Source organism: Dama dama, chromosome 24 (assembly GCF_033118175.1).
Source record: "Dama dama isolate Ldn47 chromosome 24, ASM3311817v1, whole genome shotgun sequence".
Lineage (NCBI taxonomy): Eukaryota > Metazoa > Chordata > Mammalia > Artiodactyla > Cervidae > Dama > Dama dama.
The window spans coordinates 6,756,956-6,772,608 of NC_083704.1; the positions used below are offsets into that span (position 1 = coordinate 6,756,956).

General features: G+C 38.1%; 1 protein-coding gene across 3 annotated transcripts in view; it reads left to right on the plus strand.

Annotated features, from left to right (window-relative positions):
* Positions 1 to 15,653, plus strand: part of PGAM2 (phosphoglycerate mutase 2) — a 118,109-nt gene that overhangs the window by 42,955 nt on the left and 59,501 nt on the right. For 2 of the 3 annotated variants that reach the window (XM_061127618.1, XM_061127619.1), the window contains exon 3: positions 9,247 to 9,366. The exons of the other annotated variant lie outside the window; for it this stretch is intronic. The gene's annotated coding sequence lies outside the window, so the exon portion shown is untranslated. The remainder of the gene's footprint in view (positions 1 to 9,246; positions 9,367 to 15,653) is intronic. 3 annotated transcript variants of the gene reach the window in all.

Consider the following 15,653-nt stretch of genomic DNA (forward strand, 5'->3'; position numbering starts at 1 on the left):
ATAAACAAAATGGTTATACTCTTTCCTTATATTTACACAGAAATTTACATTCCTAGAAAATTTAGTGTATATGTGCTGGTTCAAAAGCTACATAGTGTTTATATGTAAAACACAGTTTCATTGTGGACTTAATTATAAACAGGTTTTTCAAGACATGAATATCCAGCAGATTGTCCTAAAGTAATAATGCAGAATTCTTTTGTTATGTGGAACTGTGGGGTCCAACCTCGCAGATGGTCCTATGATTCTCACCTTCTGATATTCCCACTGCCATGTAATTTCCTCATATGGTTATCAGTGGAAATGATGGTGTGTGACTTATAGCTAATCATAAAAGATATTACCACTCTTTGTTCTCTTAAATCACTCATTCTAGGGCAATCCATTTATATAAAGCTATCATTTATATTTTTTAATTCTTTAGCTTTTTATTGAGAGACAATTGACACATATCATTGTGTAAATTTAAGGTATACAACTTGTTTATTTGATATTTTCATGGATTGCAATATGATTACTACTATAGAGTTAGGTAACATGTAACATAATTATCATATCATGTAACATAATTATTGATTCTTTTTTTGTGGTGAGAACATTTAAGATCAAGTCTCTAGGCAACTTTGCATTATATAATACAGTATTGTTGGCTAAAAATACTATGCTGTGCATAAGATTCTCAGAACTTACTTATGTCCTAGTTGTTTGTATCCTTAAAAAACATCCCCAACTCCCCATAACACCAGACTCTGGTACCCACCATTTTGTTTCTACAAGTTCAGCTTTTTTAGATTCCACATATAAATGACATCATACAATATTTGTTTTTCTCTGTCTGATTTACTTCACTTAGCACAATGCCCTCAACTTCCTTTTTTCTCATGGCTAAATAACATTATATTGTAATAAATGTACCACTTCTTCAGTATCCATTCAACCACTGATGAACACTTGGATCGTTTCATTGGAACAGTAAAACCATTTCATTGGAACACTGTTTTATTGGAACAGTGTCATAATATACAAGGGGGTGCAGATGTCTCTTTGATATAGAGTTTTCATTTCCTTTGCATATATACTCAGAAATGGAATTGCTGGTAGTTATATTTTTAAATTTTTTAGGGATTCTTCAGGCTGTTTTCCATAGCAACTGTACCAACTTACATTCCCACAAACAGTGCACCAGTGTCTTCTTTTCTACACATCCTCATCAATGCTTAGTATCTGTTGTCTTTTTAAGAAACATTTATTTATTTATTTACTTGACTGTGCTCAGTTGCAGCATAAGATCTTCAGTCTTTATTGTGGCATGCAAACTCCTAGCTGCAACATGTGTTATCTAGTTCCTTAACCAGGGATCAAATCCAGGCCCCTGAATTGAGAGTGTGGAGTCTTAGCTACTGAACCACCAGGACAGTTCCTCTTGTTTTCTTAATGACGGTGATTCTAACTGGTGTAAGGTGATATTTCCTTGTGGGTTTGATTTGCACTTATTTCCCTGGTGATTACTGATGTTGAGAATCTTTTCATATACCTGTTGGCCATTGTGTGTCTTCTAATTTTGGAGAATGTCAATTCAGCTCCTCTGCCAATTTTTTAATGATCGTTTTGTTTTTGTTATTGAGTTGTATGAATTCTTTATATATTTTGGGTGTTCACCCTTTCTGATATATCTTTTGCAAATATTTTATTTCATTCCACTTTACTGTTTCCTTTGCTTTCCAGAAACTTTTAAGTTTGAAGTCATTCACCTACTAGTTTTTGCTTTTGTTACATATACTTTTGATGTCATTTCCAAAAAAAAAATTTGTTGCCAAGACATAATTGAGGAGTTTCTCCTCTACGTTTTCTTCTCACAGTTTTATAGTATCAAGATTTATGTTTAAGTCTTAAAATCAGTAAGTGTGTTATCTCCAGTTTTGTTCTTTTTTGGGATCATATTGACTATTCCAAGTTTCTTACAATTTCATACAAATTTTAGGATAGTTTTTATCTATTTCTGTGAAAAATGTCATTGGAAACTTGTTAGAGACTGTATTGAATATAGATGGCTTTGGCTAATATGGATATTTTAGCAATGTTAATTCTGAATCATAAACATGGGACAACTTTCCATCTGTTTATGTCTTCTTCAATATTTTTGCATCAAACTCATGTAGTTTTCATTGTACAAATCTTTCACTTCCTTGGTTAAATTTATTCCTAAGTATTTTTTGTTTTTGTTTTTGATATTGTGAATGTCTTTATTTCTTTGTCAGATATTTCATTTTTAGTGCATCACCGACTCGATGGACATGAGTTTGAGTAAACTCTGGGAGTTGGTGATGGACAGGGAGGCCTGGCGTGCTGCAATTCATGGGGTCTCAAAGAGTCGGACATAACTGAGGGACTGAACTGAACTGAACTGGAGTCTAATTGATTTCTGTATGTTGACTTTATATTCACCGATTCTACTAAAATTGTTGACTATTTCTAATAGTTTTATGGTCAAATCTTTAGTATTTTCTGCAAATTAGATCTTATCATCTGCAAATAATGAGTATTTTGCTTCTTTCTTTCTTATTTACATGCCTTTTAATTGTTTATTGTGTCTGAGTCCTCTTAATTACAACTTACAGTGAAAAGTGAAAGTCACTCAGTCCTGTCTGACTTTTTGCAACCCCACAGACTGTAGAGTCCATGGAATTCTCCAGGCCAGAATACTAGAGTGTGTAGGCTTTCTCTTCTCCAGGGGATCTTCCCAACCCAGGGATCGAACCCAGGTCTCCTGCATTGTAGGTGGATTCCTTACCAGCTGAGCCTCCAGGGAAGCCCAAGAATACTGGAGTGGGTAGCCTATCCCCCTGGATCTTCCCAACCCAGGAATCGAACTGGGGTCTCCTGCATTCCAGGCAGATTCTTTACCATCTGAGCTACCAGGGACTTATAGTACTATGTAGAATAAGAGCAGGAATAGTGGACATCCTTGTCTTGTTCCTGATTTTGGAGAAAAAGCTTACAACCCTTACAACCTTTCACTTTTTGATTCTTATATTTGCTGTAGGTTTGTCTATATGGTCTTTATTATGTTGATGTATATTCCTTCTATATCCAATTTGTTGATGGTTTGTATCATGAAGAGATGTTTTTTGTCAGTTGCTTTTCCTGCATTTATTTAGATGACCATACCATTTTTATGTTTCATTTCATTAATATGATATTCCACATTGATTTACATGTGTTGAACCATCTTTGCATCCCAGGAATAAATCCCACTTGATCATGTTATATGATCCTTTTAACTTGTTGGTGAATTTGGTTTTCTAATATATCATTTAGAATTTTTAAATCTACACTCATTAGGGATATTGATTTATAGTTTTCTTTACTTATTTTGTCCTTATCTAACCATGGTATCAGGGTAATACTGGCTTTGTAAAATGAATTTGGGAATGTTTCCTCCATTTCAATTTTTGGAAGAGTTTGAGAAAGATTGATATTGTTTGGCTGATTTCACCAGCTAAATCATCTGGTCTTGGACTTCTCTGTGTTGGGAGGTTTTTGATTGCTGATTCAGTCTTCTTACTTGTTATTAGTCTGTTCAGATTTTCTATTTCTTACTTATTCAATCTTTGTAGGTAATGTGTAGGATTTTATCTGTTTTCTAAGGTACCCAAATCTTTGGCATGCAGTCATTTATAGTAATCTCTGGCAATTATATGTGTTTTTATGGTATCAGTTGTTATGTCTACACTTTGAGTCTGATTTTATTTATTTGAGTTTTCTCCCTTTTCCCCTTAGTTACATAGTGAAATGCTTGACAGTTTTTTATCTTTCAAAAACAAAGATCTTTCTTTTTTTGATCTTTTTTATACTTCTATATTTCTTTGGGGTCAGTAACTGGAAATTTTTGTGTTCCTTTGGTGGTGTCATGTTTCCTTAAAGTCTTGTGTTGCTGTCTTCACATTCTAAGAAGCAGTCACCTCTTCCAATCTTACTGTTCTCTTTGAGAGAGAGAGAACTTCCCCTAGTCAGTTCAGCATGGGATCCTGAGTTTCTCAGACCTTTTTTCTGTAGATGCACTTGCTCCATTCTTCTAGTGTCCTCTGATGATGGGGGTGGGGGTGGAATTCCTGATATTACGTGCCTCCTCTGGGAAGAAGACCTGGCTTCTTCACAGAAAGCCAGGCTGGGTGCTGACAGCCTCCCATTTGTTTTCTTTAAAATGGTTTCCTGAGTTGCTGCTGTTTTTGATTCTTCTTGCAGCTCCATAGAGCTGGGCTGACTCTCCGCATTTGTTTGCTGTCTGTCTGCAAAGGCGTGTACTTTCTTAATTGCCATTTACAGGAGTGCATTAGGGATCCAGCCATAATGTACTGATATTAATCAAAGAATGTTCAAACTACTGTACAGTTGTGCTCATTTCACATGCTAGCAGGGTTATGCACAAAATTCTTCAAGCTAGGCTTCCACAGTATGTGAACCAAGAACTTCCAGATGTGCGAGCTGGGTTTCAAAGAGGCAGAAGAACCAGAGATCAAGTTGCCAACATTCATTGGATCATGGAGAAAGCAAGGGAGTTCCAGAAAAACATCTACCTCTGCTTCATTGACTATACTAAAGCCTTTGACAGTGTGGATCACAACAAACCATGGAAAATTCTTAAAGTGATGGGAATACCAGACCACCTTACCTGTCTCTTGAGACACCTGTTTGCAGGTCAAGAAGCAACAGTTAGAACTGAACATAGAACAACTTACTGGTTCAAAACTGGGGAAGGAGTGCAACAAGGTTGTATATTGTCACCCTGCTTACTTAAATTATATGCAGAGTACATCATCATAAAGGAAATCAACCCTGAATATTAATTGGAAAGACTGATGCTGAGCTCCAATACTTTGACCACCTGATGCAAAGAGCCAACTCTTTGGAAAAGACCCTGATGCTGGGGAAAACTGAAAGCAAAAGGATAAGAGGGTGGCAGAGGATGAGATGGTTAGATAGAATCTCTGATTCAATGAACAAGAATTGGAGCAAACTCCAGGAGATGGTGAAGGACAGAGGAGCAGGGCCTGCTAAGAACATGGGGTTGCAAAGAGTCGGACACGACTTAGCAACTAAACCATAACAACAAAACTAATCAAAGAGGAGAGAAAGAAGGATTCACACCATCATGATACTGATGTCTCATCACTACTCGCTCTAGTTATTTTAATGCTCTTTACTTTTAACCTATAGATATGTTAATATACCACCCTATTATAGAATTAGATTGCTAATTCACACTAGTTATTTTAGTGCTCTTTACTTTTATGCCATAGATATGTTAATATACCACTCTACTATAGAATTAGATTGCTAATTCACGCTAGTTATTTTAGTGCTCTTTACTTTTATGCCATAGATATGTTAATATACCACTCTATTATAGAATTAGATTGCTAATTCACGCTAGTTATTTTAGTGCTCTTTACTTTTATGCCATAGATATGTTAATATACCACTCTACTATAGAATTAGATTGCTAATTCACGCTAGTTATTTTAGTGCTGTTTACTTTTATGCCATAGATATGTTAATATACCACTCTACTATAGAATTAGATTGTTCTAAATCTGACCGCGTGGTTTTCAACTTTAACAGTGTGATGTGTACTTTCATATGTTTTTATGTTGCTGATTATCATTTCTTCATTTCAGTTTGAGGAACTCTTTTTACCATTCCTTGCAAAAAGCAAGTCTAGTTGTGGTGAACTCCATCCATCTGTCTTTGTCTGGGAAATTATTTCTCCTTCATATCTGAACAATAACATTGCCATACAGAGTATTCTTGGCTGACTTTTTCTGCTCTTTCAATGGTTTGAATAAAGTATTCCACCCTCTACTGGCCTATAGAGTTTCTGCTGAAAAATTCACGGATAGCCTAACAGAGGTTCCTTTGTAGATTACTTGCCCCTCTTCCCTGCTGCCTTTAATATTAATTTATTTTTGATTTTTCACTTCAGTTTTATTATGTGTCTTGAAGATGGTCTTTTGGCATTGAAAATAATAGGATGATCTATTAGCTCCGTAAGTTGGATATCCAAGTCTTTGTCCAGATGTGGGAATTTCTCAGCTATTATTCCCTCATTTTTTACTTTATTTAAAAAAACAAAGAAACAAACAAACACACTTTTGGCTATACCACACAGCTTGCAGGATCTCAGTTCACCTCCAGGACTGGCAGGCCACAGCAGTGAAAACCCGGACTCCTAATCACTCGACCACTAGAGAACTCCCTAACTATTATTCCTTTAAATAAATTTTCTATAATCTTCTTTCACTTTTATGGAATATAGATTATTCTAATATTTGTCTTTTGATGTATTCCCATTGATCATGCAGGCTTTCTTCACTCTTTCTAATTCTTTATTCTTTTTTTTTCTGTCATTTCAAAAGCCCTTGCTCTTCTCTTCCATCTGCTCTACTCTACTACAGATGTTCTCTCTGCATGCTTTAGCTCATTAATAATTATTCAGCTACAGAATTTCTGTTTTATTTTTTATGGTTTCTATCTATTTAGTAAAGAGCTTCCTGATATTACTGAACTGTCTTTCTGAGTTTTCTGGAAGCTTATTGAGTATCTTCAAAACATCTATTTTTAATTCTTCATTAGCCAGCTTGCAATATTCTGTTGTTTGGAGCTTGATTGTGTAGTTTTTGCTATCTTTTGGTGATGACATATTTTCTTGATTTTTCTTTTTCTTTTCTTTTTTGTAGTTTTGCATTGCTGCTTTCACATTTGAAGTAGCAGACGCTTCCTTAAATCTTTATCACTTGCCTTCAGATAGATTAGTTGGTGGAGCTCTTTCTGAGGTTTCCTAGATTATGAAGTCCTTCTCTAGGCTTCCCTGGTGGCTCAAATGGTAAAGAATCTGCCTGCAATGCAAGAGACCCGGGTTTGATCCCCAGGTTGAGAAGATCCCCTGGAGAAGGGAATGGCAACCCACTCCAGTATTCTTGTCTGGAAAATTCCATGGCCAGAGGAGCCTGGCGGGCTACAGTCCATATTGTCCCAAAGTCTGACACAACTGAGCAACTAACACTTCCCAATCCTCATTCTTCTTGCTCCCTCTTGTGGCAGATTTATTAGACTTTAATGTCTTCTCTTATTCTTACAAATCATGAGGCTAGCTGCTGGAAATTTTTTTATTTTTCAAAAAGTTGTGCTATAGCTCCAGTTTATGGTTTTCCTTTTGCCCACAGACCCTGGGAGCACTATGATTTTGCTGGGAGCACTATGACTACTGGACCTGCTGTAGCTTCTGCACCTGGGAGCTCTTTCTTACAAGGATGTGGGGACAGAGCACTTGCAAGTTGGGGTTTAGTGTGGGGTGTTTTGTGTACCTTCAGACCATATGGGAAGATGCTCAGTAGGGATACTCCAAGAGGCTTATGGGGCTGACTTTCTGCTAAAGTCCTAAAGCAGTCAGCAGAGTCTATGCCCTTTAATCATGGGAATCCTTATCTGCTTCTCTCTTTTCCCCTTATCCCACTTGTCATAGAGGTCTCCTTTCGGTACTCAGGGCTCTGCTGGTAAAATATGGGTTTCTCCGGGCACAACCCACACAACCAGGATAGTTGGGAACTCATTCACTGCTTTCAAACTCTCCTTTGGGAAGAATTTGCCCACACCAAACAGCTTAGTCCCTTGCAGTATTGCTCTGGACAGGGGAGTGGGGAGCAGCCCTGCTAAAATCTCCTCCTCTCCTCTGTGCTTCCAAACTTTCATCCTCTCTCTCTGATGGGTGTTAGAAGCTGTCCTCGGGTATGCTGGACTTCTAAAAATTCTCTTGCCCATGGGTGTCTGCTCCCCATGTTTTTTCTCCAATCATGGTGAAAAGAGATGGGCAAGTTGTACATCTCCTTGATGTACAGTTCTTTCCAAGGTTCTTTTGTGTATTTTCAGATATACGGGTGAATGATAGTCCTCCAGGGTCCCTTGATATGTGATGCTGTGTCCCACAGCTCCCTCTGAGGCACTTTTGTTCATGGATCAACATCTAATTAGTTGTTAAAAATGGGGGAGTATATCTTATGCCACTACGATGCTATTGTCAATCACTATTCATCCACTTTTAATTTGATTGCTGATATGAAAGGACTTTTTATTGCAATTTTGTTTTCTAGCTTTCTTTATCTCTTCGTTCATTTAGCTATGTTCCTTTGTGTTTTATTGATTTTTTTGTAGTGATGTGCTTTGATTACCTCATTTCCTTTTGTATATATTCTATAGACATTTTCTTTGTAGTTATCATTGCATTTATATAAAAACATCTTCAAGTTATAACATTCTATTTTAAACTGATAGCAATATAATTTGAATCACAAATATCAATAAAATGTCTACTTGGTATGGTTTTTAATTTTTTTTCTTTAGGACTTCCCTGGTGGTCCAGTGGTTAAGAATCCACCGGGCAATGTAGAGGACCTGGGTTCAGTTCCTGGTCTGGGACTATCCCAGTGCCATCAGGCAACTAACCCTGTGCACCACAGCTGCTGAGCCTGCCCTCTAGAGCCTAGGAGCTGCAGCTACTGAGGCTGTGCACCCAACTACTGAAGCCCTTTTGCCTTAGAGCCCATGGTCTGCAATCGGAGCAGCCACCGAAGTGAGAAGGCTGCCCTCCACAACTAGACAAAGTCCACACGCAGCAAAAAAGTCCCAGCACAGCCAAAAATAAGTAAACAAGTAATTTTAAAATTAAAAATATTTTTATTATTCAAACTCTATGCACCAAGTTAGAATAATATAGGTTACTATATGTCCAAGTGTTTACATTTACCAAGAACCTAGTATTTTTGTATTCCATTTTATTGTTTTCTAGTATCCTTTCATTTCAATTGAACACCTCAGTTTAGCTTTTTAAAAAAAAAAAAAAAAAAACAACAGGTCAGATCCAGTGATGATAAACTCCCTCAGCTTTTGTTTCTCTGAAGAGTTTAAGTTCTTTAATTCCCAAGGGAAATTTGCTAGACACAATATCTTTGGTTGGTAGATTTTCGCCCTCCTCACTGCTCTTTGAATATATCATCCTACTTCCTTCTGGCTTGCAAGATTTTTTTGTTTTGCTTTTGTTTTTAAATTTTTAAAACTTTTAAGAAAATTTATTTGTTTTTGGCTGCACTGGGTCTTCATTGCTGCACACAGGCTTTCTCTGTTTTCAGTGAGCAGGGGCTAATCTTCACTGATTGAGTGGGCTTCTCATTGTGGTGGCTTCTCTTGTTACAGCTTGCGGACTCTTGTTGAAGCTTGCAGACTTCAGTAGTTGTGGCACATGGGCTTTGTTGTCCTGAAACACGTGGCATCTTCCTGGACCAGTGATTGAACTTGTGTCTCCCGAATTGGCAGGTAGGTTTTTAACCACTGGACCACCAGGGAAGTTTCCTGGCTTGCAAGATTCTTCATAAGAAATTTGCAGGTAATCTTATGAAGCTCACTTTTTGCTCTTTGTGTGTAACTTTTGACATTGAATAAAATGTGTCTTTGTGTGAAACTCTCTGGATCTATCCTTGTTATATACTGTTGAGCTTCTAGAATTTGTATGCCTGTTCTATCCCTCAGATTTGGAAAGTTTTCTATTATTTTTTCAAATAAGCTCTCTGTTCCTTTGTTTCTCTGTTTTCTTTCTAGACTTCTGTTATGCATGTACTGGTCCACTTGCTCATATCTCATAAGTCCCTTAGGCTCTCTTCACTTTTTTCTTCCAGTTTTATTGAGATATAATTGATATGCAGCACTGTATAAGTTTACAGTATACAGCATAATGATTTGAATTACATATATTATGAAATGATTATCACAAGTTTAGTACATTCATTCTCTCACATAGATACAAAATTAAAGAAATAGAAAAAAATTTTCCTTGCGATGACAACTCCAGGATTTACTCTCTAAACAACTTCCATATAGAATATATAGCAGCATTAATTACATTTATCATGCTGTCCATTACATCCCTAGTACTTACTTATCTTAAAACTGGAAGTTTGTACCTTTTGACTGCCTCCATCCAATTCCCCCTTCCCCTATCCTCTGCCTCTGGTAACCACAGATCTGATCTATTTTTCTATAGTTTGCTTGTTTTTGAAGTATAATTGATCTATAAGAATATGTTAGTTCCTGTTACACAATATAGTAATTTGATATTTCTATATATTAATATTTTCAAATAATCACTATGATAAGTCTAGATAATGGTGTCACTATACACATATATTGCATTTATTGACTATTCCGCACACTGTTCATTTCATACCCACAACTCAATTATTTTGCAATTGAAAGTTTGAACCTCTTAATCTCCCTCACCAGTTTCTTTCCTCTTCCTGTCAACTTTCTTTCCTCCTCCTCTGTCAAACACTGATTTGTTCTCTGCATCTATAACTGTAGTTGTTTTGCTATTTGTTCATTTGTTTGTTTTTTGAATTCCATATATAAATGAAATCATACAGAATTTGCCTTACTTGGTCTGACTTATTTCACTTTGCATAATATCCTCAAGGCCCATCCATTTTGTTGCAAATGGCAAGATTTCATTATTTTTTATTATGGCTAAGTATATACACTCCACATCTTTACCCATTCACCTATTGATAAACACTTACACTGCTTCCATATCTTGTATATTGTAAGTAGTGTAGTGAAGAACATGGGATACTAATTAGTGTTTTTGTTTTCATCTAAGAAATACCCAGGAGTGAAATTGCTAATCATGTGGTAGTTCTATTTTTAATTTTTGGAGGAATCTCCAAATTGCATTCTATAGTGGCTGTGCCAATTTATCTTTCCACCAACAGTGCCTAAGTGTTCCCTTTCTTCACAGCTTTCCTGACACATTATCTGTTGTGTTTTTAAAGGTGAATCCCATGACATTGTGAGTTTTAAGGTGTTTATTGATGTGCCTGCGCTGGGCCTTAGTCGTGGCCGTGGGACCCTCACTGTGGCGTGTGGGAGTCTCCCTGAGTGTGGCACCTGGGCTCCAGGGCCCAGTAGTTGCAGGGCATAGGCTGTCTGTGATGCGTGGGCTTTCTAGTTGTGACATATGGGCTTAGTTGCCCCTCAGCATGTGGGATCCCAGTTCCCCAACCAGGGGTCAAACCTGCGTCCCCTGCTTTGGAAGGGAGATTCTTAACCAGTGAACCACCAGGGAAGTTCTTGGTGTTTTTTTTTTTTTTTTTTCAATAATAGCCAAGTATGAGTTGATAACTCATTGTGGTTTTGATTTGGCTGTCCCTGATGATTTAGTGATGCTGAGTATATTTTCATGTGCTCATTGGCCATCTGTATGTCTTCTTCGGAAAAATGTCTATTCAGATCCTCTGCCCTTTTAAAAAAATATTTAGTTATTTATTTGGCTGTGCTGGGTCTTAGTTGTGGCACATGGGATCTTCAATCTTCACTGTAGCATGTGGGATCTTTAGTTGTGGCATGTGGGATCTAGTTCCCTGACCAGGGATGGAACCTGGGACCCCTGTATTGGAAGCACAGAGTCTTAGCCACTGGATCACCAAGGAAGTCCCTTCTGCCCAATTTTTATTTGGGGTGTTTGCTTTCTTGATACTGAGTTGTATGAATTCTTTGTATATTTTGCATATTAATCTGTTGTTGGATATATTGTTTGTAAATATATTCTCTTATTTAGTACATCTTCCATAGTTTCTTCATTGTGCAAAAGCTTTTAAGTTTGATGTAGTCCCATTTGCTTATTTTTGCTTTTGTTTCCCTTGTCTAAGGACAGATCTAACACCATTATTGAAGAGACTTTCTTTCCCCCATTGTATACTCTTGCCTCCTTTCTCATGAATTAATTGACCACATATGTGTGAGTTTATTTCTGGGCTTGTTATTCTGTTCCATTGATCTATGTGTCTGTTTTTGTGTGAGTTCCATACTATTTTGATACTGTAGCTTTGTAGTATAGTTTGAAGTCAAGGTGGTTGGTACTTTTAGCTTTATTTTTCTGTATAACAATTGTTTTGCTATTCATGGTCTTTTTGTGTTTCCTTATAATTTTCAGAACTGTTTGTTCTAGTTCTGTGAAAAATGCCATTTGTGTTTTGACAGAGATTGCATTGAATCTGTAGATTTCCTTGGGTAGTCTGATCATTTTCACAATATTAATTCTTCCAATTAATGAGCATAGTTTAACTTCCCACCTGTTTGTGTCATAATATTCAATTTTTTTTGAATCAGTGTCTTATAGTTTCCTGAGTACAGGCTTTTTACCTCATTTATTAGATTTATTCTTCTCTTCATTTCTCCTACTTTTATTGTTTTCTTCATTTCTCCTTTCAATAGCTTACTGTTAGTGTATAGAAATACAACAGGTTTCTGTATGTTAATTTGTATCCTGAAATTTTACCAGATTCACCAATGAGCTCTAATAGTTTTGTGGTAGCATCTTTAGGATTTTCAATCTATAGTATCATGTAATCTACAAACAGCAGCAGTTTTACTTCTTCCTTTCCAATTTGGATTCCTTTTATTTATTTCTTTTTCTTGCCTGATTGTTGTGGCTATGACTTTCAATGCTATGTTGAATAAAAGTGGTAAGAGTGGGCATCTTGGTTTTCTTTCTTCACCGGGTCCTAAGGTCTCTGATTGCATGGCCCTGGAAGTTCTGGAGTTGGTGTTTTAGCCCACTGGTGTGAAGGGCTGGAGTCCAGGTATGCCTGGGGCTTGATGTTTATCTGCTAGTGACTGAGGCTAGGTGCAGGGCCTGCTGGTAGGCAGGGCCGAGTCCTGACACAGTTATGGGCTCAGGGATCCTTAAGGCAACAGGCCTGTTGCTGTGTCCCCTCACAGCTAGTTGCTGGGCCTGAGGTGTCCCAGTACTGGTGCTGACAAGCAGTGCCAGATCTCAGCACTGATAAGCTTGAGGGAGGATTCCAAAATGGCTCTTGCTAGCACCACTGTTCTTGTGGTAGAATTGAGTTTCATGAAATAGCTGCCCCCAGTGTCTCTGTGCACAGGGTGAGATCTAGTGGCTTCCTGCCTCCCCAACGGTCTCTCCAAGATCAGTAGCTGGGTCTGATGCAGGCTCTTTTTAAGTTACTCCTTCTGCCCTGGGTTCTGGACTGTCTGAGGTTTTGTGTGCACCCTTGAAGAATAGAGTCTGAGGACTTCCCTCGTGGTCTAGTAGTTAGGAATCCACCTACCAATGCAGGGGATATGGGTTGGAACCCTGGTCTGGGGAGATCCCACATGCTACAAAGCAACTAAGCCCATGTGCCACAACTACTGAGCCTATGCTTTAGAACCTGTGAATGAAAACTACTGAACCCATGCACTGCAATTACTAAAGGCTGCATGCTCTAGACCCTGTTTTCTACAACAAGAGAAGCCACTGCAATGAGAAGCCTGCATACTACAACAAAGGTTAGCCCCCACTTGCCACAACTAGACAAGCCCATGCACAGCAATGAAGATCCAGTGCAGCAAAAATTAAAGCAGTAAATAAATAAATGTATTTTAAAAGAGTCTCTATTTCCCACAGTCCTCTGGCTCTCCTGAAAGTAAGCTCTCCTGGCCTTCAAAGTCATATGTGCTGTGGGCTTGTCTTTCCAGCGCAAGAATCCCAGGCTGCAGAGCTTGCTCCTTGGGAAGAACTTCTGGAATTGAAATTATTCCATTTGTAGGTTGCTCGCCCCAGGTTATGGGTCTTGACTGCACTGTGTCTCCACTCTTCCCATCCATTTTGTTGTGATTCCTTCTTTATATCTTTAGTTGTAGAAGATCTTTTCTGCTGGTTTTCTGATCTTTATCTTTGATAGTTTCTTCATATATCATTGTCATTTTGGTGTTCCTGTGGAAGGAGGTGAGTTCAGGGTCTTCCTACTCTGTCATGTGGACCATACCATCTCTCTTTACGTTTTATTCTTTTCTTCCCTCACTCAAATGATTTGAAATGAACTGTTTTCAAATTTGCTGGTTTTTTCTTCTGCCAGATTGCATCAATTTTTGTAGTGTTTGTGACTTTTTCAACTGAGTTATTATATTTTTCATCTCTAGAATTTCCTTTTGGTACTTTTTTTAATAGTCATTTTTTTTGTTAATATTTTCATTTTGTTCATGAATTATTTTCTTTATTTCATTTAGCTGTCTGTATATGTTTTCTTTTGGGATTCCCTAGTGGCTCAGATGGTAAAAAAAAAAATCTGCCTGCAGTGCAGAAGACCTGGGTTTGATCCATAGGTCAGGACAATCCCCTAGAGAAGGGAATGGCTACCCATGCCAATATTCTTACCTGGAGAATTCCATGGACAAAGGAGCCTGACAAGCTCCATGGGGTCACAAAGAGTCAGACACAACTGAGTGACTAACATACACACAGACACACACACATTTTCCTTCAGCTCATTCAGCACCTTTAAGATAGTTACTTTAAATTCCTAGTGAGTCAACTCATAGACTTCCAATTTCTTTAGGGTTAGTTTCTCTAGTATTGGGCTTCCCTTGTGGCTCAGCTGGTAAAGAACCCACCTGTGATGCGGGAGACCTGGGTTCAATCCCTGGGTTGGGAAGATCCCCTGGAGGAGGGAACAGCTACCCACTCCAGTTTTCTGGCCTGGAGAATTCCATGGACTGTATAGTCTGTGGGGTTGTAAAGAGTCGGACACAACTGAGCGACTTTCACTTCACTTCTCAAGTATTATTTTGTTCCGTGGGTCATGTTTCCCTATTTCTTTGTAACTTTTCTTTGTGACATTTTCTTGAGATCTGGGCATTTGGAAAAAATAAAAACAACCACTTATTTATGTCTTTATGAACTGGACTTGTGCTGAAGTAGCTCTTCACTAGGGAATACAGATAGAGGTTTTAAGAGTTCCCAAATGTTGACTGATCTCTTGCTTCCCTTGGGTCTATCTCTAGAACTACAACCCTAATATTTCCAGGCACTGTCCTCTGGTTTTAGAAACTTCCAACCTATGTCATCTCTAGGGCTAGGGCTCCAATTTAGGTGATAGAGGTATCAGATCCTTAAGCAATCCCCAGACAAGCCAGAACCTTGAACACTTGTTTCCACCCTGAGGATGAAGTCCCATTATGGAAGTCTCCTCCTAGTTGAGTGATGCTATGCTTGGTAGAGGAAGGGGCATGGGTGTTCAAAATGCTACAAACTTCTCTACCTCTTGTTGGAATCCTTATTGGATTTGCATAGGCTTTGGTACTGCATTTTTTCAACTGACCTCTAAAGTTCTCACAAAGGTATCCTAGGCTAAATAGTGTTAACCAAGTGTCTCTATGGGCTTCCCTGGTAGTTCAGCTGGTAACGAATCTGCCTGCAATGCAGGAGATCCCAGTTCAATTCCTGAGTCAGGAAGATCCCCTGGAGAAGGAATAGGCTACCCACTCCAATATTCTTGCTTGGAGAATTCCACGGACAAAGGAGCCTACAGTCCATGGGGTCCCAAAGAGTTGGACATGACTGAGCGACTTTCACTTTCACTTTCTTTTCAAGTGTCTCTATGGGGTACAAGGGTCTGTTTCTTCCTTGTCTGCCATCCAGCTGAAATCCTCAGAGGTGACTTTTAGTTCTAGATCTTAAGAGGATTTCTCTTGCCTCCAATATTGACATTAGTGGGAATTCATATTCCACCACTTTCTCATGGTTGGAATTTCTCAAAATGATCTCT